Below are 26,811 nucleotides of genomic sequence, written 5' to 3'. Positions count from 1 at the left end.
AACTAGATGTAAACATTGAGACAATTTCCACACCCAGGAAGTGTTTTAGAGAGCTGGTGGCTCGGAAGGGTTTGTAGTCTGGACCTGTCCTGCCTGATCTAGACAAGTCATGAAAAGAGTACTTTTTTTTATGATGCATGTCTTGTTTAGGCTTTTGGACTCTTTCATAGTACACTTAAGGGCCTGTTACCACCGCCGTAATATAGGGAAAAGTGGGTAGAAACATGCAGTGATTGATTACCACTCATCTGTGCCCTTTCACTCACTTTGAGTGATGCATGTTGCTATTTTTATTAATTGTATGAAAGCATGCAAAATAAGCGAGGACAACAGGGCACTGCTGGTACGTGCCCCGTCCTTCCGTTACTTTATTTTTTTGGTCTCCGCCTGACATGAGCAGAGCATTGCTCGTATACGACAACAGTGACATCATACTCATGCAGCTGCGATGGCCGAGTGGTTAAGGCGTTGGACTCGAAATCCAATGGGGTTTCCCTGCGCAGGTTCGAATCCTACTTGCAGCGTAGTATGATTTTGCATGAACACCATTTGGTTTAGTTAAGGAAATGTTCACTTCTCGTTACGCAATCCTCATCAAGTCACAGAGTTAAATGGCAAAAACTCAAACTAGATGTAAACATTAAAACAATTTCCACACCTAGGAAGTGTTTTAGAGAGCAGGTGGCTCGGAAGGGTTTGTAGTCTGGACCTATCCTGCCTGATCTAGACAAGTTACGAAATGAGTAATTTTTTTTATGAAGCGTGTCTTGTTTAGGCTTTTGGACTCTTTCTGAGTACACTTAAGGGCCCGTTGCCACCGCCGTAATATATAGAAACGGGGGTAGAAATGTGCAGTGATTGATTACCGCTCATCTGTGCCCTGTCACTCATTTTGAGTGATGCATATTGCTATTTTTAATAATTGTATGAAAGTATGCGAAATAAGTGAGGACAACAGGGCACTGCTGGTATGTGCCCCGTCCTTCCGTTACTTTATTTTTTAGGTCTCGACCTGACATGAGTAGCGCATGGCTCGTATACGACAACATTGACATCATACTCACGCAGCTGCGATGGCCGAGTGGTTAAGGCGTTGGACTTGAAATCTAATGGGGTTTCTCTGCGTAGGTTTGAATCCTGCTTGCAGCGGCATGAGATTTTGCATGAACACAATTTGGTTTAGTTAAATAAATGTTCACTTCTCATTACGCAATCCTCATCAAGTCACAGAGTTAAACTGCAAAAACTCATACTAGATGTAAACATTGAGACAATTTCCACACTCAGGAAGTGTTTTAGAGAGCAGGTGGCTCGGAAGGGTTCGTAGTCTTGACCTGTCCTGCCTGATCTAGACAAGTCATGAAAAGAGTACTTTTTTATGAAGCGTGTCTTGTTTAAGCTTTTGGACTCTTTCTGAGTACACTTAAGGGCCCGTTGCCACCGCCGTAATATAGGGAAACGAGGATAGAAATGTGCAGTGATTGATTAACGCTCATCAGTGCCCTGTCACTCACTTTGAGTGATGCGTATTGCTATTTTATTAATTGTATGAAAGCATGCAAAATAAGTGAGGACAACAGGGCACTGCTGGTACGTGCCCCGTCCTTCTGTTACTTTATTTTTTATGTCTCGGCCTGACGTGAGTAGTGCATGGCTCGTATACGACAACTGTGACATCATACTCACGCAGCTGCGATGGCCGAGTGGTTAAGGCGTTGGACTTGAAATCCAATGGGGTTTCCCCGCGTAGGTTCGAATCCTGCTTGCAGCTTCATGAGATTTTGCATGAACACCATTTGGTTTAGTTAAGTAAATGTTTACTTTTTGTTACGCAATCCTCATCAAGTCACAGAGTTAAATGGCAAAAACTCAAACTAGATGTAAACATTGAGACAATTTCCACACCCAGGAAGTGTTTTAGAGAGCAGGTGGCTCGGAAGGGTTCGTAGTCTGGACCTGTCCTGCATGATCTAGACAAGTCATGAAAAGAGTAATTATTTTTTTATGAAGCGTGTCTTGTTTAGGCTTTTGGACTCTTTCTTAGTACACTTAAGGGCCCGTTACCACCGCCGTAATATAGGGAAAAGAGGGTAGAAATGCGCAATGATTGATTACCACTCATCTGTGCCTTTTCACTCACTTTGAGTGATGCATGTTGCTATTTTTATTAATTGTATGAAAGCATGCAAAATAAGTGAGGACAACAGGGCACTGCTGGTACGTGCCCCGTCCTTCTGTTACTTTATTTTTTGGTCTCGGCCTGACATGAGCAGAGTATGGCTCGTATACGACAACAGTGACATCATACTCATGCAGCTGCGATGGCCGAGTGGTTAAGGCGTTGGACTCGAAATCCAATGGGGTTTCCCTATGCAGGTTCGAATCCTGCTTGCAGCATAGTGTGATTTTGCATGAACACCATTTGGTTTAGTTAAGGAAATGTTCACTTCATGTTCGCAATCCTCATCAAGTTACAGAGTTAAATGGAAAAAACTCAAACTAGATGTAAACATTGAGACAATTTCCACACCCAGGAAGTGTTTTAGAGAGCTGGTGGCTCAGAAGGGTTTGTAGTCTGGACCTGTCCTGCCTGATCTAGACAAGTCATGAAAAGAGTACTTTTTTTTATGATGCATGTCTTGTTTAGGCTTTTGGACTCTTTCATAGTACACTTAAGGGCCTGTTACCACTGCCGTAATATAGGGAAAAGTGGGTAGAAACATGCAGTGATTGATTACCACTCATCTGTGCCCTTTCACTCACTTTGAGTGATGCATGTTGCTATTTTTATTATTTGTATGAAAGCATGCAAAATAAGTGAGGACAACAGGGCACTGCTGGTACGTGCCCCGTCCCTCCGTTACTTTATTTTTTTGGTCTCCGCCTGACATGAGCAGAGCATGGCTCGTATACGACAACAGTGACATCATACTCATGCAGCTGCAATGGCCGAGTGGTTAAGGCGTTGGACTCGAAATCCAATGGGGTTTCCCTGCGCAGGTTTGAATCCTGCTTGCAGCGTAGTGTGATTTTGCATGAACACCATTTGGTTTAGTTAAGGAAATGTTCACTTCTCGTTACGCAATCCTCATCAAGTCACAGAGTTAAATGGCAAAAACTCAAACTAGATGTAAACATTGAGACAAATTCCACACCCAGGAAGTGTTTTAGAGAGCAGGTGGCTCGGAAGGGTTCGTAGTCTGGACCTGTCCTGCCTGATCTAGACAAGTCATGAAAAGAGTACTTTTTTTTATGAAGCGTGTCTTGTTTAAGCTTTTGGACTCTTTCTGAGTACACTTAAGGGACCGTTGCCACCGCCGTAATATAGGGAAACGAGTATAGAAATGTGCAGTGATTGATTACCGCTCATCTGTGCCCTGTCACTCACTTTGAGTGATGCGTATTGCTATTTTTATTAATTGTATGAAAGCATGCAAAATAAGTGAGGACAACAGGGCACTGCTGGTACGTGCCCCGTCCTTCTGTTACTTTATTTTTTATGTCTCGGCCTGACGTGAGTAGTTCATGGCTCGTATACGACAACTGTGACATCATACTCACGCAGCTGCGATGGCCGAGTGGTTAAGGCGTTGGACTTGAAATCCAATGGTGTTTCCCTGCGTAGGTTCGAATCCTGCTTGTAGCGTCATGAGATTTTGCATGAACACCATTTGGTTTAGTTAAGGAAATGTTCACTTCTCGTTACGCAATCCTCATCAAGTCACAGAGTTAAACTGCAAAAACTCAAACTAGATGTAAACATTGAGACAATTTCCACACCCAGGAAGTGTTTTAGAGAGCAGGTGGCTCGGAAGGGTTCGTAGTCTGGACCTGTCCTACCTGATCTAGACAAGTCATGAAAAGATTACTTTTTTTTATGAAGCGTGTCATGTTTAAGCTTTTGGACTCTTTCTGAGTACACTTAAGGGCCCGTTGCCACCGCCGTAATATAGGGAAACGAGGATAGAAATGTGCAGTGATTGATTACCGCTCATCGGTGCCCTGTCACTCACTTTGAGTGATGCGTATTGCTATTTTTATTAATTGTATGAAAGCATGCAAAATAAGTGAGGACAACAGGGCACTGCTGGTACGTGCCCCGTCCTTCTGTTACTTTATTTTTTATGTCTCGGCCTGACGTGAGTAGTGCATGGCTCGTATACGACAACTGTGACATCATACTCACGCAGCTGCGATGGCCGAGTGGTTAAGGCGTTGGGCTTGAAATCCAATGGGGTTTCCCCGCGTAGGTTTGAATCCTGCTTGCAGCGTCATGAGATTTTGCATGAACACCATTTGGTTTAGTTAAGTAAATGTTCACTTCTCATTACGCAATCCTCATCAAGTCACAGAGTTAAACTGCAAAAACTCAAACTAGATGTAAACATTGAGACAATTTCCACACTCAGGAAGTGTTTTAGAGAGCAGGTGGCTCGGAAGGGTTCGTAGTCTGGACCTGTCCTGCCTGATCTAGACAAGTCATGAAAAGAGTACTTTTTTTTATGATGCATGTCTTGTTTAGGCTTTTGGACTCTTTCATAGTACACTTAAGGGCCCGTTGCCACCGCCGTAATATAGGGAAACGAGGATAGAAATGTGCAGTGATTGATTACCGCTCATCGGTGCCCTGTCACTCACTTTGAGTGATGCGTATTGCTATTTTTATTAATTGTATCAAAGCATGCAAAATAAGTGAGGACAACAGGGCACTGCTGGTACGTGCCCCGTCCTTCTGTTACTTTATTTTTTATGTCTCGGCATGACGTGAGTAGTGCATGGCTCGTATACGACAACTGTGACATCATATCCACGCAACTGCGATGGCCGAGTGGTTAAGGCGTTGGACTTGAAATCCAATGGGGTTTCACCGCGTAGGTTCGAATCCTGCTTGTAGCGTCATGAGATTTTGCATGAACACCATTTGGTTTAGTTAAGGAAATGTTCACTTCTTGTTACGCAATCCTCATCAAGTCACAGAGTTAAACGGCAAAAGCTCAAACTAGATGTAAACATTGAAACAATTTCCACACCTAGGAAGTGTTTTAGAGAGCAGGTGGCTCGGAAGGGTTTGTAGTCTGGACCTATCCTGCCTGATCTAGACAAGTTACGAAATGAGTAATTTTTTTTTATGAAGCGTGTCTTGTTTAGGCTTTTGGACTCTTTCTGAGTACACTTAAGGGCCCGTTACCTCCGCCGTAATATATGGAAACGAGGGTAGAAATGTGCAGTGATTGATTACCGCTCATCGGTGCCCTGTCACTCACTTTGAGTGATGCGTATTGCTATTTTTATTAATTGTATGAAAGCATGCCAAATAAGTGAGGACAACAGGGCACTGCTGGTACGTGTCCCGTCCTTCTGTTACTTTATTTTTTATGTTTCGGCCTGACGTGAGTAGTGCATGGCTCGTATACGACAACTGTGACATCATACTCACGCAGCTGCGATGGCCGAGTGGTTAAGGCGTTGGACTTGAAATCCAATGGGGTTTCCCCGCGTAGGTTCGAATCCTGCTTGCAGCGTCATGAGATTTTGCATGAACACCATTTGGTTTAGTTAAGTAAATGTTTACTTCTTGTTACGCAATCCTCATCAAGTCACAGAGTTAAACGGCAAAAACTCAAACTAGATGTAAACATTGAAACAATTTCCACACCTAGGAAGTGTTTTAGAGAGCTGGTGGCTCGGAAGGGTTTGTAGTCTGGACCTGTCCTGCCTGATCTAGACAAGTCATGAAAAGAGTACTTTTTTTTATGAAGCGTGTCTTCTTTAAGCTTTTGGACTCTTTCTGAGTACACTTAAGGGCCCGTTGCCACCGCCGTAATATAGGGAAACGAGGATAGAAATGTGCAGTGATTGATTACCGCTCATCGGTGCCCTGTCACTCACTTTGAGTGATGCGTATTGCTATTTTTATTAATTGTATGAAAGCATGCAAAATAAGTGAGGACAACAGGGCACTGCTGGTACGTGCCCCGTCCTTCTGTTACTTTATTTTTTATGTCTCGGCCTGACGTGAGTAGTGCATGGCTAGTATACGACAACTGTGACATCATACTCACGCAGCTGCGATGGCCGAGTGGTTAAGGCGTTGGACTTGAAATCCAATGGGGTTTCCCCTCGTAGTTTCGAATCCTGCTTGCAGCGTCATGAGATTTTGCATGAATACCATTTGGTTTAGTTAAGTAAATGTTTACTTCTTGTTACGCAATCCTCATCAAGTCACAGAGTTAAACGGCAAAAACTCAAACTAGATGTAAACATTGAGACAATTTCCACACCCAGGAAGTGTTTTAGAGAGCAGGTGCCTCGGAAGGGTTCGTAGTCTGGACCTGTCCTGCATGATCTAGACAAGTCATGAAAAGAGTAATTATTTTTTTATGAAGCGTGTCTTGTTTAGGCTTTTGGACTCTTTCTTAGTACACTTAAGGTCCCGTTACCACCGCCGTAATATAGGGAAAAGAGGGTAGAAATGCGCAATGATTGATTACCACTCATCTGTGCCTTTTCACTCACTTTGAGTGATGCATGTTGCTATTTTTATTAATTGTATGAAAGCATGCAAAATAAGTGAGGACAACAGGGCACTGCTGGTACGTGCCCCGTCCTTCTGTTACTTTATTTTTTGGTCTCGGCCTGACATGAGCAGAGTATGGCTCGTATACGACAACAGTGACATCATACTCATGCAGCTGCGATGGCCGAGTGGTTAAGGCGTTGGACTCGAAATCCAATGGGGTTTCCCTGCGCAGGTTCGAATCCTGCTTGCACCGTAGTGTGATTTTGCATGAACACCATTTGGTTTAGTTAAGGAAATGTTCACTTCTTGTTCGCAATCCTCATCAAGTTACAGAGTTAAATGGAAAAAACTCAAATTAGATGTAAACATTGAGACAATTTCCACACCCAGGAAGTGTTTTAGAGAGCTGGTGGCTCAGAAGGGTTTGTAGTCTGGACCTGTCCTGCCTGATCTAGACAAGTCATGAAAAGAGTACTTTTTTTTATGATGCATGTCTTGTTTAGGCTTTTGGACTCTTTCTTAGTACACTTAAGGGCCTGTTACCACCGCCGTAATATAGGGAAAAGTGGGTAGAAACATGCAGTGATTGATTACCACTCATCTGTGCCCTTTCACTCACTTTGAGTGATGCATGTTGCTATTTTTATTAATTGTATGAAAGCATGCAAAATAAGTGAGGACAACAGGGCACTGCTGGTACGTGCCCCGTCCTTCCGTTACTTTATTTTTTTGGTCTCCGCCTGACATGAGCAGAGCATGGCTCGTATACGACAACAGTGACATCATACTCATGCAGCTGCGATGGCTGAGTGGTTAAGGCGTTGGACTTGAAATCCAATGGGGTTTCCCTGCGCAGGTTCGAATCCTGCTTGCAGCGTGGTGTGATTTTGCATGAACACCATTTGGTTTAGTTAAGGAAATGTTCACTTCTCGTTACGCAATCCTCATCAAGTCACAGAGTTAAATGGCAAAAACTCAAACTAGATGTAAACATTGAAACAATTTCCACACCTAGGAAGTGTTTTAGAGAGCAGGTGGCTCGGAAGGGTTTGTAGTTTGGACCTATCCTGCCTGATCTAGACAAGTTACGAAATGAGTAATTTTTTTTATGAAGCGTGTCTTGTTTAGGCTTTTGGACTCTTTCTGAGTACACTTAAGGGCCCGTTGCCACCGCCGTAATATATGGAAACGAGGGTAGAAATGTGCAGTGGTTGATTACCGCTCATCTGTGCACTGTCACTCATTTTGAGTGATGCATATTGCTATTTTTATTAATTGTATGAAAGTATGCGAAATAAGTGAGGACAACAGGGCACTGCTGGTATGTGCCCCGTCCTTCCGTTACTTTATTTTTTAGGTCTCGACCTGACATGAGTAGCGCATGGCTCGTATACGACAACAGTGACATCATACTCACGCAGCTGCTATGGCCGAGTGGTTAAGGCGTTGGACTTGAAATCCAATGGGGTTTCTCCGCGTAGGTTTGAATCCTGCTTGCAGCGGCATGAGATTTTGCATGAACACCATTTGGTTTAGTTAAGTAAATGTTTACTTCTTGTTACGCAATCCTCATCAAGTCACATAGTTAAACTGCAAAAACTCAAACTAGATGTAAACATTGAGACAATTTCCACACCCAGGAAGTGTTTTAGAGAGCAGGTGGCTCGGAAGGGTTCGTAGTCTGGACCTGTCCTACCTGATCTAGACAAGTCATGAAAAGAGTACTTTTTTTTATGAAGCGTGTCTTGTTTAAGCTTTTGGACTCTTTCTGAGTACACTTAAGGGCCCGTTGCCACCGCCGTAATATAGGGAAACGAGGATAGAAATGTGCAGTGATTGATTACCGCTCATCGGTGCCCTGTCACTCACTTTGAGTGATGCGTATTGCTATTTTTATTAATTGTATGAAAGCATGCAAAATAAGTGAGGACAACAGGGCACTGCTGGTATGTGCCCCGTCCTTCTGTTACTTTATTTTTTATGTCTCGGCCTGACGTGAGTAGTGCATGGCTAGTATACGACAACTGTGACATCATACTCACACAGCTGCGATGGCCGAGTGGTTAAGGCGGTGGACTTGAAATCCAATGGGGTTTGCCCGCGTAGGTTCGAATCCTGCTTGCAGCGACATGAGATTTTGCATGAACACCATTTGGTTTAGTTAAGTATATGTTTACTTCTTGTTACGCAATCCTCATCAAGTCACATAGTTAAACGGTAAAAACTCAAACTAGATGTAAACATTGAGACAATTTCCACACCCAGGAAGTGTTTTAGAGAGCAGGTGCCTCGGAAGGGTTCGTAGTCTGGACCTGTCCTGCATGATCTAGACAAATCATGAAAAGAGTAATTATTTTTTTATGAAGCGTGTCTTGTTTAGGCTTTTGGACTCTTTCTTAGTACACTTAAGGGCCCGTTACCACCGCCGTAATATAGGGAAAAGAGGGTAGAAATGCGCAATGATTGATTACCACTCATCTGTGCCTTTTCACTCACTTTGAGTGATGCATGTTGCTATTTTTATTAATTGTATGAAAGCATGCAAAATAAGTGAGGACAACAGGGCACTGCTGGTACGTGCCCCGTCCTTCTGTTACTTTATTTTTTGGTCTCGGCCTGACATGAGCAGAGTATGGCTCGTATACGACAACAGTGACATCATACTCATGCAGCTGCGATGGCCGAGTGGTTAAGGCGTTGGACTTGAAATCCAATGGGGTTTCCCTGCGCAGGTTCGAATCCTGCTTGCAGCGTAGTGTGATTTTGCATGAACACCATTTGGTTTAGTTAAGGAAATGTTCACTTCTCGTTACGCAATCCTCATCAAGTCACAGAGTTAAATGGCAAAAACTCAAACTAGATGTAAACATTGAAACAATTTCCACACCTAGGAAGTGTTTTAGAGAGCAGGTGGCTCGGAAGGGTTTGTAGTCTGGACCTATCCTGCCTGATCTAGACAAGTTACGAAATGAGTCATTTTTTTATGAAGCGTGTCTTGTTTAGGCTTTTGGACTCTTTCTGAGTACACTTAAGGGCCCGTTGCCACCGCCGTAATATAGGGAAACGAGGATAGAAATCTGCAGTGATTGATTACCGCTCATCGGTGCCCTGTCACTCACTTTGAGTGATGCGTATTGCTATTTTTATTAATTGTCTGAAAGCATGCAAAATAAGTGAGGACAACAGGGCACTGCTGGTACGTGCCCCGTCCTTCTGTTACTTTATTTTTTAGGTCTCGACCTGACATGAGTAGCGCATGGCTCGTATACGACAACAGTGACATCATACTCACGCAGCTGCGATGGCCGAGTGGTTAAGGCGTTGGACTTGAAATCCAATGGGGTTTCCCTGCGTAGTTTTGAATCCTGCTTGCAGCGGCATGAGATTTTGCATGAACACCATTTGGTTTAGTTAAGTAAATGTTCACTTCTCATTACGCAATCCTCATCAAGTCACAGAGTTAAACTGCAAAAACTCAAACTAGATGTAAACATTGAGACAATTTCCACACTCAGGAAGTGTTTTAGAGAGCAGGTGGCTCGGAAGGGTTCGTAGTCTGGACCTGTCCTGCCTGATCTAGACAAGTCATGAAAAGAGTACTTTTTTTATGAAGCGTGTCTTGTTTAAGCTTTTGGACTCTTTCTGAGTACACTTAAGGGCCCGTTGCCACCGCCGTAATATAGGAAAACGAGGATAGAAATCTGCAGTGATTGATTACCGCTCATCGGTGCCCTGTCACTCACTTTGAGTGATGCGTATTGCTATTTTTATTAATTGTCTGAAAGCATGCAAAATAAGTGAGGACAACAGGGCACTGCTGGTACGTGCCCCGTCCTTCTGTTACTTTATTTTTTGGTCTCGGCCTGACATGAGCAGAGTATGGCTCGTATACGACAACAGTGACATCATACTCATGCAGCTGCGATGGCCGAGTGGTTAAGGCGTTGGACTTGAAATCCAATGGGGTTTCCCTGCGCAGGTTCGAATCCTGCTTGCAGCGTAGTGTGATTTTGCATGAACACCATTTGGTTTAGTTAAGGAAATGTTCACTTCTCGTTACGCAATCCTCATCAAGTCACAGAGTTAAATGGCAAAAACTCAAACTAGATGTAAACATTGAAACAATTTCCACACCTAGGAAGTGTTTTAGAGAGCAGGTGGCTCGGAAGGGTTTGTAGTCTGGACCTATCCTGCCTGATCTAGACAAGTTACGAAATGAGTCATTTTTTTATGAAGCGTGTCTTGTTTAGGCTTTTGGACTCTTTCTGAGTACACTTAAGGGCCCGTTGCCACCGCCGTAATATAGGGAAACGAGGATAGAAATCTGCAGTGATTGATTACCGCTCATCGGTGCCCTGTCACTCACTTTGAGTGATGCGTATTGCTATTTTTATTAATTGTCTGAAAGCATGCAAAATAAGTGAGGACAACAGGGCACTGCTGGTACGTGCCCCGTCCTTCTGTTACTTTATTTTTTAGGTCTCGACCTGACATGAGTAGCGCATGGCTCGTATACGACAACAGTGACATCATACTCACGCAGCTGCGATGGCCGAGTGGTTAAGGCGTTGGACTTGAAATCCAATGGGGTTTCCCTGCGTAGTTTTGAATCCTGCTTGCAGCGGCATGAGATTTTGCATGAACACCATTTGGTTTAGTTAAGTAAATGTTCACTTCTCATTACGCAATCCTCATCAAGTCACAGAGTTAAACTGCAAAAACTCAAACTAGATGTAAACATTGAGACAATTTCCACACTCAGGAAGTGTTTTAGAGAGCAGGTGGCTCGGAAGGGTTCGTAGTCTGGACCTGTCCTGCCTGATCTAGACAAGTCATGAAAAGAGTACTTTTTTTTATGAAGCGTGTCTTGTTTAAGCTTTTGGACTCTTTCTGAGTACACTTAAGGGCCCGTTGCCACCGCCGTAATATAGGAAAACGAGGATAGAAATCTGCAGTGATTGATTACCGCTCATCGGTGCCCTGTCACTCACTTTGAGTGATGCGTATTGCTATTTTTATTAATTGTCTGAAAGCATGCAAAATAAGTGAGGACAACAGGGCACTGCTGGTACGTGCCCCGTCCTTCTGTTACTTTATTTTTTGGTCTCGGCCTGACATGAGCAGAGTATGGCTCGTATACGACAACAGTGACATCATACTCATGCAGCTGCGATGGCCGAGTGGTTAAGGCGTTGGACTTGAAATCCAATGGGGTTTCCCTGCGCAGGTTCGAATCCTGCTTGCAGCGTAGTGTTATTTTGCATGAACACCATTTGGTTTAGTTAAGGAAATGTTCACTTCTTGTTCGCAAACCTCATCAAGTCACAGAGTTAAATGGAAAAAACGCAAACTAGATGTAAACATTGAGACAATTTCCACACCCAGGAAGTGTTTTAGAGAGCTGGTGGCTCGGAAGGGTTTGTAGTCTGGACCTGTCCTGCCTGATCTAGACAAGTCATGAAAAGAGTACTTTTTTTTATGATGCATGTCTTGTTTAGGCTTTTGGACTCTTTCATAGTACACTTAAGGGCCTGTTACCACCGCCGTAATATAGGGAAAAGTGGGTAGAAACATGCAGTGATTGATTACCACTCATCTGTGCCCTTTCACTCACTTTGAGTGATGCATGTTGCTATTTTTATTAATTGTATGAAAGCATGCAAAATAAGCGAGGACAACAGGGCACTGCTGGTACGTGCCCCGTCCTTCTGTTACTTTATTTTTTGGTCTCGGCCTGACATGAGCAGAGTATGGCTCGTATACGACAACAGTGACATCATACTCATGCAGCTGCGATGGCCGAGAGGTTAATGCGTTGGACTCGAAATCCAATGGGGTTTCCCTGCACAGGTTCGAATCCTGCTTGCAGCGTAGTGTGATTTTGCATGAACACCATTTGGTTTAGTTAAGGAAATGTTCACTTCTTGTTCGCAATCCTCATCAAGTCACAGAGGTAAATGGAAAAAACTCAAACTAGATGTAAACATTGAGACAATTTCCACACCCAGGAAGTGTTTTAGAGAGCTGGTGGCTCGGAAGGGTTTGTAGTCTGGACCTGTCCTGCCTGATCTAGACAAGTCATGAAAAGAGTACTTTTTTTTATGATGCATGTCTTGTTTAGGCTTTTGGACTCTTTCATAGTACAGTTAAGGGCCTGTTACCACCGCCGTAATATAGGGAAAAGTGGGTAGAAACATGCAGTGATTGATTACCACTCATCTGTGCCCTTTCACTCACTTTGAGTGATGCATGTTGCTATTTTTATTAATTGTATGAAAGCATGCAAAATAAGCGAGGACAACAGGGCACTGCTGGTACGTGCCCCGTCCTTCCGTTACTTTATTTTTTTGGTCTCCGCCTGACATGAGCAGAGCATGGCTCGTATACGACAACAGCGACATCATACTCATGCAGCTGCGATGGCCGAGTGGTTAAGGCGTTGGACTCGAAATCCAATGGGGTTTCCCTGCGCAGGTTCGAATCCTGCTTGCAGCGTAGTATGATTTTGCATGAACACCATTTGGTTTAGTTAAGGAAATGTTCACTTCTCGTTACGCAATCCTCATAAAGTCACAGAGTTAAATGGCAAAAACTCAAACTAGATGTAAACATTAAAACAATTTCCACACCTAGGAAGTGTTTTAGAGAGCAGGTGGCTCGGAAGGGTTTGTAGTCTGGACCTATCCTGCCTGATCTAGACAAGTTACGAAATGAGTAATTTTTTTTATGAAGCGTGTCTTGTTTAGGCTTTTGGACTCTTTCTGAGTACACTTAAGGGCCCGTTGCCACCGCCGTAATATATAGAAACGGGGGTAGAAATGTGCAGTGATTGATTACCGCTCATCTGTGCCCTGTCACTCATTTTGAGTGATGCATATTGCTATTTTTATTAATTGTATGAAAGTATGCGAAATAAGTGAGGACAACAGGGCACTGCTGGTATGTGCCCCGTCCTTCCGTTACTTTATTTTTAAGGTCTCGACCTGACATGAGTAGCGCATGGCTCGTATACGACAACATTGACATCATACTCACGCAGCTGCGATGGCCGAGTGGTTAAGGCGTTGGACTTGAAATCTAATGGGGTTTCTCTGCGTAGGTTTGAATCCTGCTTGCAGCGGCAAGAGATTTTGCATGAACACAATTTGGTTTAGTTAAATAAATGTTCACTTCACATTACGCAATCCTCATCAAGTCACAGAGTTAAACTGCAAAAACTCATACTAGATGTAAACATTGAGACAATTTCCACACTCAGGAAGTGTTTTAGAGAGCAGGTGGCTCGGAAGGGTTCGTAGTCTTGACCTGTCCTGCCTGATCTAGACAAGTCATGAAAAGAGTACTTTTTTATGAAGCGTGTCTTGTTTAAGCTTTTGGACTCTTTCTGAGTACACTTAAGGGCCCGTTGCCACCGCCGTAATATAGGGAAACGAGGATAGAAATGTGCAGTGATTGATTACCGCTCATCAGTGCCCTGTCACTCACTTTGAGTGATGCGTATTGCTATTTTATTAATTGTATGAAAGCATGCAAAATAAGTGAGGACAACAGGGCACTGCTGGTACGTGCCCCGTCCTTCTGTTACTTTATTTTTTATGTCTCGGCCTGACGTGAGTAGTGCATGGCTCGTATACGACAACTGTGACATCATACTCACGCAGCTGCGATGGCCGAGTGGTTAAGGCGTTGGACTTGAAATCCAATGGGGTTTCCCCGCGTAGGTTCGAATCCTGCTTGCAGCTTCATGAGATTTTGCATGAACACCATTTGGTTTAGTTAAGTAAATGTTTACTTTTTGTTACGCAATCCTCATCAAGTCACAGAGTTAAATGGCAAAAACTCAAACTAGATGTAAACATTGAGACAATTTCCACACCCAGGAAGTGTTTTAGAGAGCAGGTGGCTCGGAAGGGTTCGTAGTCTGGACCTGTCCTGCATGATCTAGACAAGTCATGAAAAGAGTAATTATTTTTTTATGAAGCGTGTCTTGTTTAGGCTTTTGGACTCTTTCTTAGTACACTTAAGGGCCCGTTACCACCGCCGTAATATAGGGAAAAGAGGGTAGAAATGCGCAATGATTGATTACCACTCATCTGTGCCTTTTCACTCACTTTGAGTGATGCATGTTGCTATTTTTATTAATTGTATGAAAGCATGCAAAATAAGTGAGGACAACAGGGCACTGCTGGTACGTGCCCCGTCCTTCTGTTACTTTATTTTTTGGTCTCGGCCTGACATGAGCAGAGTATGGCTCGTATACGACAACAGTGACATCATACTCATGCAGCTGCGATGGCCGAGTGGTTAAGGCGTTGGACTCGAAATCCAATGGGGTTTCCCTACGCAGGTTCGAATCCTGCTTGCAGCGTAGTGTGATTTTGCATGAACACCATTTGGTTTAGTTAAGGAAATGTTCACTTCTTGTTCGCAATCCTCATCAAGTTACAGAGTTAAATGGAAAAAACTCAAACTAGATGTAAACATTGAGACAATTTCCACACCCAGGAAGTGTTTTAGAGAGCTGGTGGCTCAGAAGGGTTTGTAGTCTGGACCTGTCCTGCCTGATCTAGACAAGTCATGAAAAGAGTACTTTTTTTTATGATGCATGTCTTGTTTAGGCTTTTGGACTCTTTCATAGTACACTTAAGGGCCTGTTACCACTGCCGTAATATAGGGAAAAGTGGGTAGAAACATGCAGTGATTGATTACCACTCATCTGTGCCCTTTCACTCACTTTGAGTGATGCATGTTGCTATTTTTATTATTTGTATGAAAGCATGCAAAATAAGTGAGGACAACAGGGCACTGCTGGTACGTGCCCCGTCCCTCCGTTACTTTATTTTTTTGGTCTCCGCCTGACATGAGCAGAGCATGGCTCGTATACGACAACAGTGACATCATACTCATGCAGCTGCAATGGCCGAATGGTTAAGGCGTTGGACTCGAAATCCAATGGGGTTTCCCTGCGCAGGTTCGAATCCTGCTTGCAGCGTAGTATGATTTTGCATGAACACCATTTGGTTTAGTTAAGGAAATGTTCACTTCTCGTTATGCAATCCTCATCAAGTCACAGAGTTAAATGGCAAAAACTCAAACTAGATGTAAACATTAAAACAATTTCCACACCTAGGAAGTATTTAGAGAGCAGGTGGCTCGGAAGGGTTTGTAGTCTGGACCTATCCTGCCTGATCTAGACAAGTTACGAAATGAGTAATTTTTTTTATGAAGCGTGTCTTGTTTAGGCTTTTGGACTCTTTCTGAGTACACTTAAGGGCCCGTTGCCACCGCCGTAATATATAGAAACGAGGGTAGAAATGTGCAGTGATTGATTACCGCTCATCTGTGCCCTGTCACTCATTTTGAGTGATGCATATTGCTATTTTTATTAATTGTTTGAAAGTATGCGAAATAAGTGAGGACAACAGGGCTCTGCTGGTATGTGCCCCGTCCTTCCGTTACTTTATTTTTTAGGTCTCGACCTGACATGAGTAGCGCATGGCTCGTATACGACAACAGTGACATCATACTCACGCAGCTGCTATGGCCGAGTGGTTAAGGCGTTGGACTTGAAATCCAATGGGGTTTCTCCGCGTAGGTTTGAATCCTGCTTGCAGCGGCATGAGATTTTGCATGAACACAATTTGGTTTAGTTAAGTAAATGTTCACTTCTCATTACGCAATCCTCATCAAGTCACAGAGTTAAACTGCAAAAACTCATACTAGATGTAAACATTGAGACAATTTCCACACTCAGGAAGTGTTTTAGAGAGCAGGTGGCTCGGAAGGGTTCGTAGTCTGGACCTGTCCTACCTGATCTAGACAAGTCATGAAAAGAGTACTTTTTTTATGAAGCGTGTCTTGTTTAAGCTTTTGGACTCTTTCTGAGTACACTTAAGGGCCCGTTGCCACCGCCGTAATATAGGGAAACGAGGATAGAAATGTGCAGTGATTGATTACCGCTCATCGGTGCCCTGTCACTCACTTTGAGTGATGCGTATTGCTATTTTTATTAATTGTATGAAAGCATGCCAAATAAGTGAGGACAACAGGGCACTGCTGGTACGTGTCCCGTCCTTCTGTTACTTTATTTTTTATGTTTCGGCCTGACGTGAGTAGTGCATGGCTCGTATACGACAACTGTGACATCATACTCACGCAGCTGCGATGGCCGAGTGGTTAAGGCGTTGGACTTGAAATCCAATGGGGTTTCCCCGCGTAGGTTCGAATCCTGCTTGCAGCGTCATGAGATTTTGCATGAACACCATTTGGTTTAGTTAAGTAAATGTTTACTTCTTGTTACGCAATCCTCATCAAGTCACAGAGTTAAACGGCAAAAACTCAAACTAGATGTAAACATTGAAACAATTTCCACACCTAGGAAGTGTTTTAGAGAGCTGGTGGCTCGGAAGGGTTTGTAGTCTGGACCTGTCCTGCCTGATCTAGACAAGTCATGAAAAGAGTACTTTTTTTTATGAAGCGTGTCTTCTTTAAGCTTTTGGACTCTTTCTGAGTACACTTAAGGGCCCGTTGCCACCGCCGTAATATAGGGAAACGAGGATAGAAATGTGCAGTGATTGATTACCGCTCATCGGTGCCCTGTCACTCACTTTGAGTGATGCGTATTGCTATTTTTATTAATTGTATGAAAGCATGCAAAATAAGTGAGGACAACAGGGCACTGCTGGTACGTGCCCCGTCCTTCTGTTACTTTATTTTTTATGTCTCGGCCTGACGTGAGTAGTGCATGGCTAGTATACGACAACTGTGACATCATACTCACGCAGCTGCGATGGCCGAGTGGTTAAGGCGTTGGACTTGAAATCCAATGGGGTTTCCCCTCGTAGTTTCGAATCCTGCTTGCAGCGTCATGAGATTTTGCATGAATACCATTTGGTTTAGTTAAGTAAATGTTTACTTCTTGTTACGCAATCCTCATCAAGTCACAGAGTTAAACGGCAAAAACTCAAACTAGATGTAAACATTGAGACAATTTCCACACCCAGGAAGTGTTTTAGAGAGCAGGTGCCTCGGAAGGGTTCGTAGTCTGGACCTGTCCTGCATGATCTAGACAAGTCATGAAAAGAGTAATTATTTTTTTATGAAGCGTGTCTTGTTTAGGCTTTTGGACTCTTTCTTAGTACACTTAAGGTCCCGTTACCACCGCCGTAATATAGGGAAAAGAGGGTAGAAATGCGCAATGATTGATTACCACTCATCTGTGCCTTTTCACTCACTTTGAGTGATGCATGTTGCTATTTTTATTAATTGTATGAAAGCATGCAAAATAAGTGAGGACAACAGGGCACTGCTGGTACGTGCCCCGTCCTTCTGTTACTTTATTTTTTGGTCTCGGCCTGACATGAGCAGAGTATGGCTCGTATACGACAACAGTGACATCATACTCATGCAGCTGCGATGGCCGAGTGGTTAAGGCGTTGGACTCGAAATCCAATGGGGTTTCCCTGCGCAGGTTCGAATCCTGCTTGCACCGTAGTGTGATTTTGCATGAACACCATTTGGTTTAGTTAAGGAAATGTTCACTTCTTGTTCGCAATCCTCATCAAGTTACAGAGTTAAATGGAAAAAACTCAAATTAGATGTAAACATTGAGACAATTTCCACACCCAGGAAGTGTTTTAGAGAGCTGGTGGCTCAGAAGGGTTTGTAGTCTGGACCTGTCCTGCCTGATCTAGACAAGTCATGAAAAGAGTACTTTTTTTTATGATGCATGTCTTGTTTAGGCTTTTGGACTCTTTCTTAGTACACTTAAGGGCCTGTTACCACCGCCGTAATATAGGGAAAAGTGGGTAGAAACATGCAGTGATTGATTACCACTCATCTGTGCCCTTTCACTCACTTTGAGTGATGCATGTTGCTATTTTTATTAATTGTATGAAAGCATGCAAAATAAGTGAGGACAACAGGGCACTGCTGGTACGTGCCCCGTCCTTCCGTTACTTTATTTTTTTGGTCTCCGCCTGACATGAGCAGAGCATGGCTCGTATACGACAACAGTGACATCATACTCATGCAGCTGCGATGGCCGAGTGGTTAAGGCGTTGGACTTGAAATCCAATGGGGTTTCCCTGCGCAGGTTCGAATCCTGCTTGCAGCGTGGTGTGATTTTGCATGAACACCATTTGGTTTAGTTAAGGAAATGTTCACTTCTCGTTACGCAATCCTCATCAAGTCACAGAGTTAAATGGCAAAAACTCAAACTAGATGTAAACATTGAAACAATTTCCACACCTAGGAAGTGTTTTAGAGAGCAGGTGGCTCGGAAGGGTTTGTAGTTTGGACCTATCCTGCCTGATCTAGACAAGTTACGAAATGAGTAATTTTTTTTATGAAGCGTGTCTTGTTTAGGCTTTTGGACTCTTTCTGAGTACACTTAAGGGCCCGTTGCCACCGCCGTAATATATGGAAACGAGGGTAGAAATGTGCAGTGGTTGATTACCGCTCATCTGTGCACTGTCACTCATTTTGAGTGATGCATATTGCTATTTTTATTAATTGTATGAAAGTATGCGAAATAAGTGAGGACAACAGGGCACTGCTGGTATGTGCCCCGTCCTTCCGTTACTTTATTTTTTAGGTCTCGACCTGACATGAGTAGCGCATGGCTCGTATACGACAACAGTGACATCATACTCACGCAGCTGCTATGGCCGAGTGGTTAAGGCGTTGGACTTGAAATCCAATGGGGTTTCTCCGCGTAGGTTTGAATCCTGCTTGCAGCGGCATGAGATTTTGCATGAACACCATTTGGTTTAGTTAAGTAAATGTTTACTTCTTGTTACGCAATCCTCATCAAGTCACATAGTTAAACTGCAAAAACTCAAACTAGATGTAAACATTGAGACAATTTCCACACCCAGGAAGTGTTTTAGAGAGCAGGTGGCTCGGAAGGGTTCGTAGTCTGGACCTGTCCTACCTGATCTAGACAAGTCATGAAAAGAGTACTTTTTTTTATGAAGCGTGTCTTGTTTAAGCTTTTGGACTCTTTCTGAGTACACTTAAGGGCCCGTTGCCACCGCCGTAATATAGGGAAACGAGGATAGAAATGTGCAGTGATTGATTACCGCTCATCGGTGCCCTGTCACTCACTTTGAGTGATGCGTATTGCTATTTTTATTAATTGTATGAAAGCATGCAAAATAAGTGAGGACAACAGGGCACTGCTGGTATGTGCCCCGTCCTTCTGTTACTTTATTTTTTATGTCTCGGCCTGACGTGAGTAGTGCATGGCTAGTATACGACAACTGTGACATCATACTCACACAGCTGCGATGGCCGAGTGGTTAAGGCGGTGGACTTGAAATCCAATGGGGTTTGCCCGCGTAGGTTCGAATCCTGCTTGCAGCGACATGAGATTTTGCATGAACACCATTTGGTTTAGTTAAGTATATGTTTACTTCTTGTTACGCAATCCTCATCAAGTCACATAGTTAAACGGTAAAAACTCAAACTAGATGTAAACATTGAGACAATTTCCACACCCAGGAAGTGTTTTAGAGAGCAGGTGCCTCGGAAGGGTTCGTAGTCTGGACCTGTCCTGCATGATCTAGACAAATCATGAAAAGAGTAATTATTTTTTTATGAAGCGTGTCTTGTTTAGGCTTTTGGACTCTTTCTTAGTACACTTAAGGGCCCGTTACCACCGCCGTAATATAGGGAAAAGAGGGTAGAAATGCGCAATGATTGATTACCACTCATCTGTGCCTTTTCACTCACTTTGAGTGATGCATGTTGCTATTTTTATTAATTGTATGAAAGCATGCAAAATAAGTGAGGACAACAGGGCACTGCTGGTACGTGCCCCGTCCTTCTGTTACTTTATTTTTTGGTCTCGGCCTGACATGAGCAGAGTATGGCTCGTATACGACAACAGTGACATCATACTCATGCAGCTGCGATGGCCGAGTGGTTAAGGCGTTGGACTTGAAATCCAATGGGGTTTCCCTGCGCAGGTTCGAATCCTGCTTGCAGCGTAGTGTGATTTTGCATGAACACCATTTGGTTTAGTTAAGGAAATGTTCACTTCTCGTTACGCAATCCTCATCAAGTCACAGAGTTAAATGGCAAAAACTCAAACTAGATGTAAACATTGAAACAATTTCCACACCTAGGAAGTGTTTTAGAGAGCAGGTGGCTCGGAAGGGTTTGTAGTCTGGACCTATCCTGCCTGATCTAGACAAGTTACGAAATGAGTCATTTTTTTATGAAGCGTGTCTTGTTTAGGCTTTTGGACTCTTTCTGAGTACACTTAAGGGCCCGTTGCCACCGCCGTAATATAGGGAAACGAGGATAGAAATCTGCAGTGATTGATTACCGCTCATCGGTGCCCTGTCACTCACTTTGAGTGATGCGTATTGCTATTTTTATTAATTGTCTGAAAGCATGCAAAATAAGTGAGGACAACAGGGCACTGCTGGTACGTGCCCCGTCCTTCTGTTACTTTATTTTTTAGGTCTCGACCTGACATGAGTAGCGCATGGCTCGTATACGACAACAGTGACATCATACTCACGCAGCTGCGATGGCCGAGTGGTTAAGGCGTTGGACTTGAAATCCAATGGGGTTTCCCTGCGTAGTTTTGAATCCTGCTTGCAGCGGCATGAGATTTTGCATGAACACCATTTGGTTTAGTTAAGTAAATGTTCACTTCTCATTACGCAATCCTCATCAAGTCACAGAGTTAAACTGCAAAAACTCAAACTAGATGTAAACATTGAGACAATTTCCACACTCAGGAAGTGTTTTAGAGAGCAGGTGGCTCGGAAGGGTTCGTAGTCTGGACCTGTCCTGCCTGATCTAGACAAGTCATGAAAAGAGTACTTTTTTTATGAAGCGTGTCTTGTTTAAGCTTTTGGACTCTTTCTGAGTACACTTAAGGGCCCGTTGCCACCGCCGTAATATAGGAAAACGAGGATAGAAATCTGCAGTGATTGATTACCGCTCATCGGTGCCCTGTCACTCACTTTGAGTGATGCGTATTGCTATTTTTATTAATTGTCTGAAAGCATGCAAAATAAGTGAGGACAACAGGGCACTGCTGGTACGTGCCCCGTCCTTCTGTTACTTTATTTTTTGGTCTCGGCCTGACATGAGCAGAGTATGGCTCGTATACGACAACAGTGACATCATACTCATGCAGCTGCGATGGCCGAGTGGTTAAGGCGTTGGACTTGAAATCCAATGGGGTTTCCCTGCGCAGGTTCGAATCCTGCTTGCAGCGTAGTGTGATTTTGCATGAACACCATTTGGTTTAGTTAAGGAAATGTTCACTTCTCGTTACGCAATCCTCATCAAGTCACAGAGTTAAATGGCAAAAACTCAAACTAGATGTAAACATTGAAACAATTTCCACACCTAGGAAGTGTTTTAGAGAGCAGGTGGCTCGGAAGGGTTTGTAGTCTGGACCTATCCTGCCTGATCTAGACAAGTTACGAAATGAGTCATTTTTTTATGAAGCGTGTCTTGTTTAGGCTTTTGGACTCTTTCTGAGTACACTTAAGGGCCCGTTGCCACCGCCGTAATATAGGGAAACGAGGATAGAAATCTGCAGTGATTGATTACCGCTCATCGGTGCCCTGTCACTCACTTTGAGTGATGCGTATTGCTATTTTTATTAATTGTCTGAAAGCATGCAAAATAAGTGAGGACAACAGGGCACTGCTGGTACGTGCCCCGTCCTTCTGTTACTTTATTTTTTAGGTCTCGACCTGACATGAGTAGCGCATGGCTCGTATACGACAACAGTGACATCATACTCACGCAGCTGCGATGGCCGAGTGGTTAAGGCGTTGGACTTGAAATCCAATGGGGTTTCCCTGCGTAGTTTTGAATCCTGCTTGCAGCGGCATGAGATTTTGCATGAACACCATTTGGTTTAGTTAAGTAAATGTTCACTTCTCATTACGCAATCCTCATCAAGTCACAGAGTTAAACTGCAAAAACTCAAACTAGATGTAAACATTGAGACAATTTCCACACTCAGGAAGTGTTTTAGAGAGCAGGTGGCTCGGAAGGGTTCGTAGTCTGGACCTGTCCTGCCTGATCTAGACAAGTCATGAAAAGAGTACTTTTTTTTATGAAGCGTGTCTTGTTTAAGCTTTTGGACTCTTTCTGAGTACACTTAAGGGCCCGTTGCCACCGCCGTAATATAGGAAAACGAGGATAGAAATCTGCAGTGATTGATTACCGCTCATCGGTGCCCTGTCACTCACTTTGAGTGATGCGTATTGCTATTTTTATTAATTGTCTGAAAGCATGCAAAATAAGTGAGGACAACAGGGCACTGCTGGTACGTGCCCCGTCCTTCTGTTACTTTATTTTTTGGTCTCGGCCTGACATGAGCAGAGTATGGCTCGTATACGACAACAGTGACATCATACTCATGCAGCTGCGATGGCCGAGTGGTTAAGGCGTTGGACTTGAAATCCAATGGGGTTTCCCTGCGCAGGTTCGAATCCTGCTTGCAGCGTAGTGTTATTTTGCATGAACACCATTTGGTTTAGTTAAGGAAATGTTCACTTCTTGTTCGCAAACCTCATCAAGTCACAGAGTTAAATGGAAAAAACGCAAACTAGATGTAAACATTGAGACAATTTCCACACCCAGGAAGTGTTTTAGAGAGCTGGTGGCTCGGAAGGGTTTGTAGTCTGGACCTGTCCTGCCTGATCTAGACAAGTCATGAAAAGAGTACTTTTTTTTATGATGCATGTCTTGTTTAGGCTTTTGGACTCTTTCATAGTACACTTAAGGGCCTGTTACCACCGCCGTAATATAGGGAAAAGTGGGTAGAAACATGCAGTGATTGATTACCACTCATCTGTGCCCTTTCACTCACTTTGAGTGATGCATGTTGCTATTTTTATTAATTGTATGAAAGCATGCAAAATAAGCGAGGACAACAGGGCACTGCTGGTACGTGCCCCGTCCTTCTGTTACTTTATTTTTTGGTCTCGGCCTGACATGAGCAGAGTATGGCTCGTATACGACAACAGTGACATCATACTCATGCAGCTGCGATGGCCGAGAGGTTAATGCGTTGGACTCGAAATCCAATGGGGTTTCCCTGCACAGGTTCGAATCCTGCTTGCAGCGTAGTGTGATTTTGCATGAACACCATTTGGTTTAGTTAAGGAAATGTTCACTTCTTGTTCGCAATCCTCATCAAGTCACAGAGGTAAATGGAAAAAACTCAAACTAGATGTAAACATTGAGACAATTTCCACACCCAGGAAGTGTTTTAGAGAGCTGGTGGCTCGGAAGGGTTTGTAGTCTGGACCTGTCCTGCCTGATCTAGACAAGTCATGAAAAGAGTACTTTTTTTTATGATGCATGTCTTGTTTAGGCTTTTGGACTCTTTCATAGTACAGTTAAGGGCCTGTTACCACCGCCGTAATATAGGGAAAAGTGGGTAGAAACATGCAGTGATTGATTACCACTCATCTGTGCCCTTTCACTCACTTTGAGTGATGCATGTTGCTATTTTTATTAATTGTATGAAAGCATGCAAAATAAGCGAGGACAACAGGGCACTGCTGGTACGTGCCCCGTCCTTCCGTTACTTTATTTTTTTGGTCTCCGCCTGACATGAGCAGAGCATGGCTCGTATACGACAACAGCGACATCATACTCATGCAGCTGCGATGGCCGAGTGGTTAAGGCGTTGGACTCGAAATCCAATGGGGTTTCCCTGCGCAGGTTCGAATCCTGCTTGCAGCGTAGTATGATTTTGCATGAACACCATTTGGTTTAGTTAAGGAAATGTTCACTTCTCGTTACGCAATCCTCATAAAGTCACAGAGTTAAATGGCAAAAACTCAAACTAGATGTAAACATTAAAACAATTTCCACACCTAGGAAGTGTTTTAGAGAGCAGGTGGCTCGGAAGGGTTTGTAGTCTGGACCTATCCTGCCTGATCTAGACAAGTTACGAAATGAGTAATTTTTTTTATGAAGCGTGTCTTGTTTAGGCTTTTGGACTCTTTCTGAGTACACTTAAGGGCCCGTTGCCACCGCCGTAATATATAGAAACGGGGGTAGAAATGTGCAGTGATTGATTACCGCTCATCTGTGCCCTGTCACTCATTTTGAGTGATGCATATTGCTATTTTTATTAATTGTATGAAAGTATGCGAAATAAGTGAGGACAACAGGGCACTGCTGGTATGTGCCCCGTCCTTCCGTTACTTTATTTTTAAGGTCTCGACCTGACATGAGTAGCGCATGGCTCGTATACGACAACATTGACATCATACTCACGCAGCTGCGATGGCCGAGTGGTTAAGGCGTTGGACTTGAAATCTAATGGGGTTTCTCTGCGTAGGTTTGAATCCTGCTTGCAGCGGCAAGAGATTTTGCATGAACACAATTTGGTTTAGTTAAATAAATGTTCACTTCACATTACGCAATCCTCATCAAGTCACAGAGTTAAACTGCAAAAACTCATACTAGATGTAAACATTGAGACAATTTCCACACTCAGGAAGTGTTTTAGAGAGCAGGTGGCTCGGAAGGGTTCGTAGTCTTGACCTGTCCTGCCTGATCTAGACAAGTCATGAAAAGAGTACTTTTTTATGAAGCGTGTCTTGTTTAAGCTTTTGGACTCTTTCTGAGTACACTTAAGGGCCCGTTGCCACCGCCGTAATATAGGGAAACGAGGATAGAAATGTGCAGTGATTGATTACCGCTCATCAGTGCCCTGTCACTCACTTTGAGTGATGCGTATTGCTATTTTATTAATTGTATGAAAGCATGCAAAATAAGTGAGGACAACAGGGCACTGCTGGTACGTGCCCCGTCCTTCTGTTACTTTATTTTTTATGTCTCGGCCTGACGTGAGTAGTGCATGGCTCGTATACGACAACTGTGACATCATACTCACGCAGCTGCGATGGCCGAGTGGTTAAGGCGTTGGACTTGAAATCCAATGGGGTTTCCCCGCGTAGGTTCGAATCCTGCTTGCAGCTTCATGAGATTTTGCATGAACACCATTTGGTTTAGTTAAGTAAATGTTTACTTTTTGTTACGCAATCCTCATCAAGTCACAGAGTTAAATGGCAAAAACTCAAACTAGATGTAAACATTGAGACAATTTCCACACCCAGGAAGTGTTTTAGAGAGCAGGTGGCTCGGAAGGGTTCGTAGTCTGGACCTGTCCTGCATGATCTAGACAAGTCATGAAAAGAGTAATTATTTTTTTATGAAGCGTGTCTTGTTTAGGCTTTTGGACTCTTTCTTAGTACACTTAAGGGCCCGTTACCACCGCCGTAATATAGGGAAAAGAGGGTAGAAATGCGCAATGATTGATTACCACTCATCTGTGCCTTTTCACTCACTTTGAGTGATGCATGTTGCTATTTTTATTAATTGTATGAAAGCATGCAAAATAAGTGAGGACAACAGGGCACTGCTGGTACGTGCCCCGTCCTTCTGTTACTTTATTTTTTGGTCTCGGCCTGACATGAGCAGAGTATGGCTCGTATACGACAACAGTGACATCATACTCATGCAGCTGCGATGGCCGAGTGGTTAAGGCGTTGGACTCGAAATCCAATGGGGTTTCCCTACGCAGGTTCGAATCCTGCTTGCAGCGTAGTGTGATTTTGCATGAACACCATTTGGTTTAGTTAAGGAAATGTTCACTTCTTGTTCGCAATCCTCATCAAGTTACAGAGTTAAATGGAAAAAACTCAAACTAGATGTAAACATTGAGACAATTTCCACACCCAGGAAGTGTTTTAGAGAGCTGGTGGCTCAGAAGGGTTTGTAGTCTGGACCTGTCCTGCCTGATCTAGACAAGTCATGAAAAGAGTACTTTTTTTTATGATGCATGTCTTGTTTAGGCTTTTGGACTCTTTCATAGTACACTTAAGGGCCTGTTACCACTGCCGTAATATAGGGAAAAGTGGGTAGAAACATGCAGTGATTGATTACCACTCATCTGTGCCCTTTCACTCACTTTGAGTGATGCATGTTGCTATTTTTATTATTTGTATGAAAGCATGCAAAATAAGTGAGGACAACAGGGCACTGCTGGTACGTGCCCCGTCCCTCCGTTACTTTATTTTTTTGGTCTCCGCCTGACATGAGCAGAGCATGGCTCGTATACGACAACAGTGACATCATACTCATTTTTTTTTTTTTTTTTGAAGACCAATGGTCCCAAACTTTATTTAGTTTCACAGATGAGTTAAACAGCAGTCACACAGTGTCATAACAATAAACCACTACTACAAGCGGTACTCGGCTGTCAGTACAGAATGACATGGCAATTAAAT

General features: G+C 43.4%; 28 non-coding genes across 28 annotated transcripts; all 28 read left to right on the top strand.

The window, feature by feature from the left end:
* The first annotated feature begins 442 nt into the window (after window positions 1–442).
* TRNAS-CGA (transfer RNA serine (anticodon CGA)) lies at window positions 443–524 on the top strand. Its single transcript has one exon. It is a non-coding gene; the product is annotated as a tRNA-Ser (tRNA).
* A 1,165-nt stretch (window positions 525–1,689) lies between these two features.
* On the top strand, window positions 1,690–1,771 carry TRNAS-UGA (transfer RNA serine (anticodon UGA)). Its single transcript has one exon. It is a non-coding gene; the product is annotated as a tRNA-Ser (tRNA).
* A 544-nt stretch (window positions 1,772–2,315) lies between these two features.
* Window positions 2,316–2,397, top strand: TRNAS-CGA (transfer RNA serine (anticodon CGA)). The gene has a single exon. It is a non-coding gene; the product is annotated as a tRNA-Ser (tRNA).
* Window positions 2,398–2,939: 542 nt separating this feature from the next.
* On the top strand, window positions 2,940–3,021 carry TRNAS-CGA (transfer RNA serine (anticodon CGA)). The gene has a single exon. It is a non-coding gene; the product is annotated as a tRNA-Ser (tRNA).
* A 543-nt stretch (window positions 3,022–3,564) lies between these two features.
* On the top strand, window positions 3,565–3,646 carry TRNAS-UGA (transfer RNA serine (anticodon UGA)). The gene has a single exon. It is a non-coding gene; the product is annotated as a tRNA-Ser (tRNA).
* Window positions 3,647–5,440: 1,794 nt separating this feature from the next.
* TRNAS-UGA (transfer RNA serine (anticodon UGA)) lies at window positions 5,441–5,522 on the top strand. Its single transcript has one exon. It is a non-coding gene; the product is annotated as a tRNA-Ser (tRNA).
* A 1,169-nt stretch (window positions 5,523–6,691) lies between these two features.
* TRNAS-CGA (transfer RNA serine (anticodon CGA)) lies at window positions 6,692–6,773 on the top strand. Its single transcript has one exon. It is a non-coding gene; the product is annotated as a tRNA-Ser (tRNA).
* A 542-nt stretch (window positions 6,774–7,315) lies between these two features.
* TRNAS-UGA (transfer RNA serine (anticodon UGA)) lies at window positions 7,316–7,397 on the top strand. The gene has a single exon. It is a non-coding gene; the product is annotated as a tRNA-Ser (tRNA).
* Window positions 7,398–8,565: 1,168 nt separating this feature from the next.
* TRNAS-UGA (transfer RNA serine (anticodon UGA)) lies at window positions 8,566–8,647 on the top strand. The gene has a single exon. It is a non-coding gene; the product is annotated as a tRNA-Ser (tRNA).
* Window positions 8,648–9,191: 544 nt separating this feature from the next.
* TRNAS-UGA (transfer RNA serine (anticodon UGA)) lies at window positions 9,192–9,273 on the top strand. The gene has a single exon. It is a non-coding gene; the product is annotated as a tRNA-Ser (tRNA).
* A 1,165-nt stretch (window positions 9,274–10,438) lies between these two features.
* Window positions 10,439–10,520, top strand: TRNAS-UGA (transfer RNA serine (anticodon UGA)). The gene has a single exon. It is a non-coding gene; the product is annotated as a tRNA-Ser (tRNA).
* A 1,166-nt stretch (window positions 10,521–11,686) lies between these two features.
* Window positions 11,687–11,768, top strand: TRNAS-UGA (transfer RNA serine (anticodon UGA)). The gene has a single exon. It is a non-coding gene; the product is annotated as a tRNA-Ser (tRNA).
* Window positions 11,769–12,309: 541 nt separating this feature from the next.
* Window positions 12,310–12,391, top strand: TRNAS-CGA (transfer RNA serine (anticodon CGA)). Its single transcript has one exon. It is a non-coding gene; the product is annotated as a tRNA-Ser (tRNA).
* A 542-nt stretch (window positions 12,392–12,933) lies between these two features.
* Window positions 12,934–13,015, top strand: TRNAS-CGA (transfer RNA serine (anticodon CGA)). Its single transcript has one exon. It is a non-coding gene; the product is annotated as a tRNA-Ser (tRNA).
* Window positions 13,016–14,180: 1,165 nt separating this feature from the next.
* TRNAS-UGA (transfer RNA serine (anticodon UGA)) lies at window positions 14,181–14,262 on the top strand. Its single transcript has one exon. It is a non-coding gene; the product is annotated as a tRNA-Ser (tRNA).
* A 544-nt stretch (window positions 14,263–14,806) lies between these two features.
* On the top strand, window positions 14,807–14,888 carry TRNAS-CGA (transfer RNA serine (anticodon CGA)). The gene has a single exon. It is a non-coding gene; the product is annotated as a tRNA-Ser (tRNA).
* A 542-nt stretch (window positions 14,889–15,430) lies between these two features.
* TRNAS-CGA (transfer RNA serine (anticodon CGA)) lies at window positions 15,431–15,512 on the top strand. Its single transcript has one exon. It is a non-coding gene; the product is annotated as a tRNA-Ser (tRNA).
* Window positions 15,513–16,678: 1,166 nt separating this feature from the next.
* Window positions 16,679–16,760, top strand: TRNAS-UGA (transfer RNA serine (anticodon UGA)). Its single transcript has one exon. It is a non-coding gene; the product is annotated as a tRNA-Ser (tRNA).
* A 1,169-nt stretch (window positions 16,761–17,929) lies between these two features.
* Window positions 17,930–18,011, top strand: TRNAS-CGA (transfer RNA serine (anticodon CGA)). Its single transcript has one exon. It is a non-coding gene; the product is annotated as a tRNA-Ser (tRNA).
* A 542-nt stretch (window positions 18,012–18,553) lies between these two features.
* TRNAS-UGA (transfer RNA serine (anticodon UGA)) lies at window positions 18,554–18,635 on the top strand. The gene has a single exon. It is a non-coding gene; the product is annotated as a tRNA-Ser (tRNA).
* Window positions 18,636–19,803: 1,168 nt separating this feature from the next.
* On the top strand, window positions 19,804–19,885 carry TRNAS-UGA (transfer RNA serine (anticodon UGA)). Its single transcript has one exon. It is a non-coding gene; the product is annotated as a tRNA-Ser (tRNA).
* A 544-nt stretch (window positions 19,886–20,429) lies between these two features.
* On the top strand, window positions 20,430–20,511 carry TRNAS-UGA (transfer RNA serine (anticodon UGA)). Its single transcript has one exon. It is a non-coding gene; the product is annotated as a tRNA-Ser (tRNA).
* Window positions 20,512–21,676: 1,165 nt separating this feature from the next.
* TRNAS-UGA (transfer RNA serine (anticodon UGA)) lies at window positions 21,677–21,758 on the top strand. The gene has a single exon. It is a non-coding gene; the product is annotated as a tRNA-Ser (tRNA).
* A 1,166-nt stretch (window positions 21,759–22,924) lies between these two features.
* On the top strand, window positions 22,925–23,006 carry TRNAS-UGA (transfer RNA serine (anticodon UGA)). Its single transcript has one exon. It is a non-coding gene; the product is annotated as a tRNA-Ser (tRNA).
* Window positions 23,007–23,547: 541 nt separating this feature from the next.
* On the top strand, window positions 23,548–23,629 carry TRNAS-CGA (transfer RNA serine (anticodon CGA)). The gene has a single exon. It is a non-coding gene; the product is annotated as a tRNA-Ser (tRNA).
* Window positions 23,630–24,171: 542 nt separating this feature from the next.
* Window positions 24,172–24,253, top strand: TRNAS-CGA (transfer RNA serine (anticodon CGA)). The gene has a single exon. It is a non-coding gene; the product is annotated as a tRNA-Ser (tRNA).
* A 1,165-nt stretch (window positions 24,254–25,418) lies between these two features.
* On the top strand, window positions 25,419–25,500 carry TRNAS-UGA (transfer RNA serine (anticodon UGA)). Its single transcript has one exon. It is a non-coding gene; the product is annotated as a tRNA-Ser (tRNA).
* A 544-nt stretch (window positions 25,501–26,044) lies between these two features.
* TRNAS-CGA (transfer RNA serine (anticodon CGA)) lies at window positions 26,045–26,126 on the top strand. The gene has a single exon. It is a non-coding gene; the product is annotated as a tRNA-Ser (tRNA).
* Window positions 26,127–26,811: the final 685 nt, after the last annotated feature.

This window comes from Lissotriton vulgaris, chromosome 11 (genome assembly GCF_964263255.1).
Source record: "Lissotriton vulgaris chromosome 11, aLisVul1.2, whole genome shotgun sequence".
NCBI classification, from domain to species: Eukaryota; Metazoa; Chordata; class Amphibia; order Caudata; family Salamandridae; genus Lissotriton; species Lissotriton vulgaris.
This window is presented reverse-complemented; position numbering and strand designations above follow the sequence as displayed.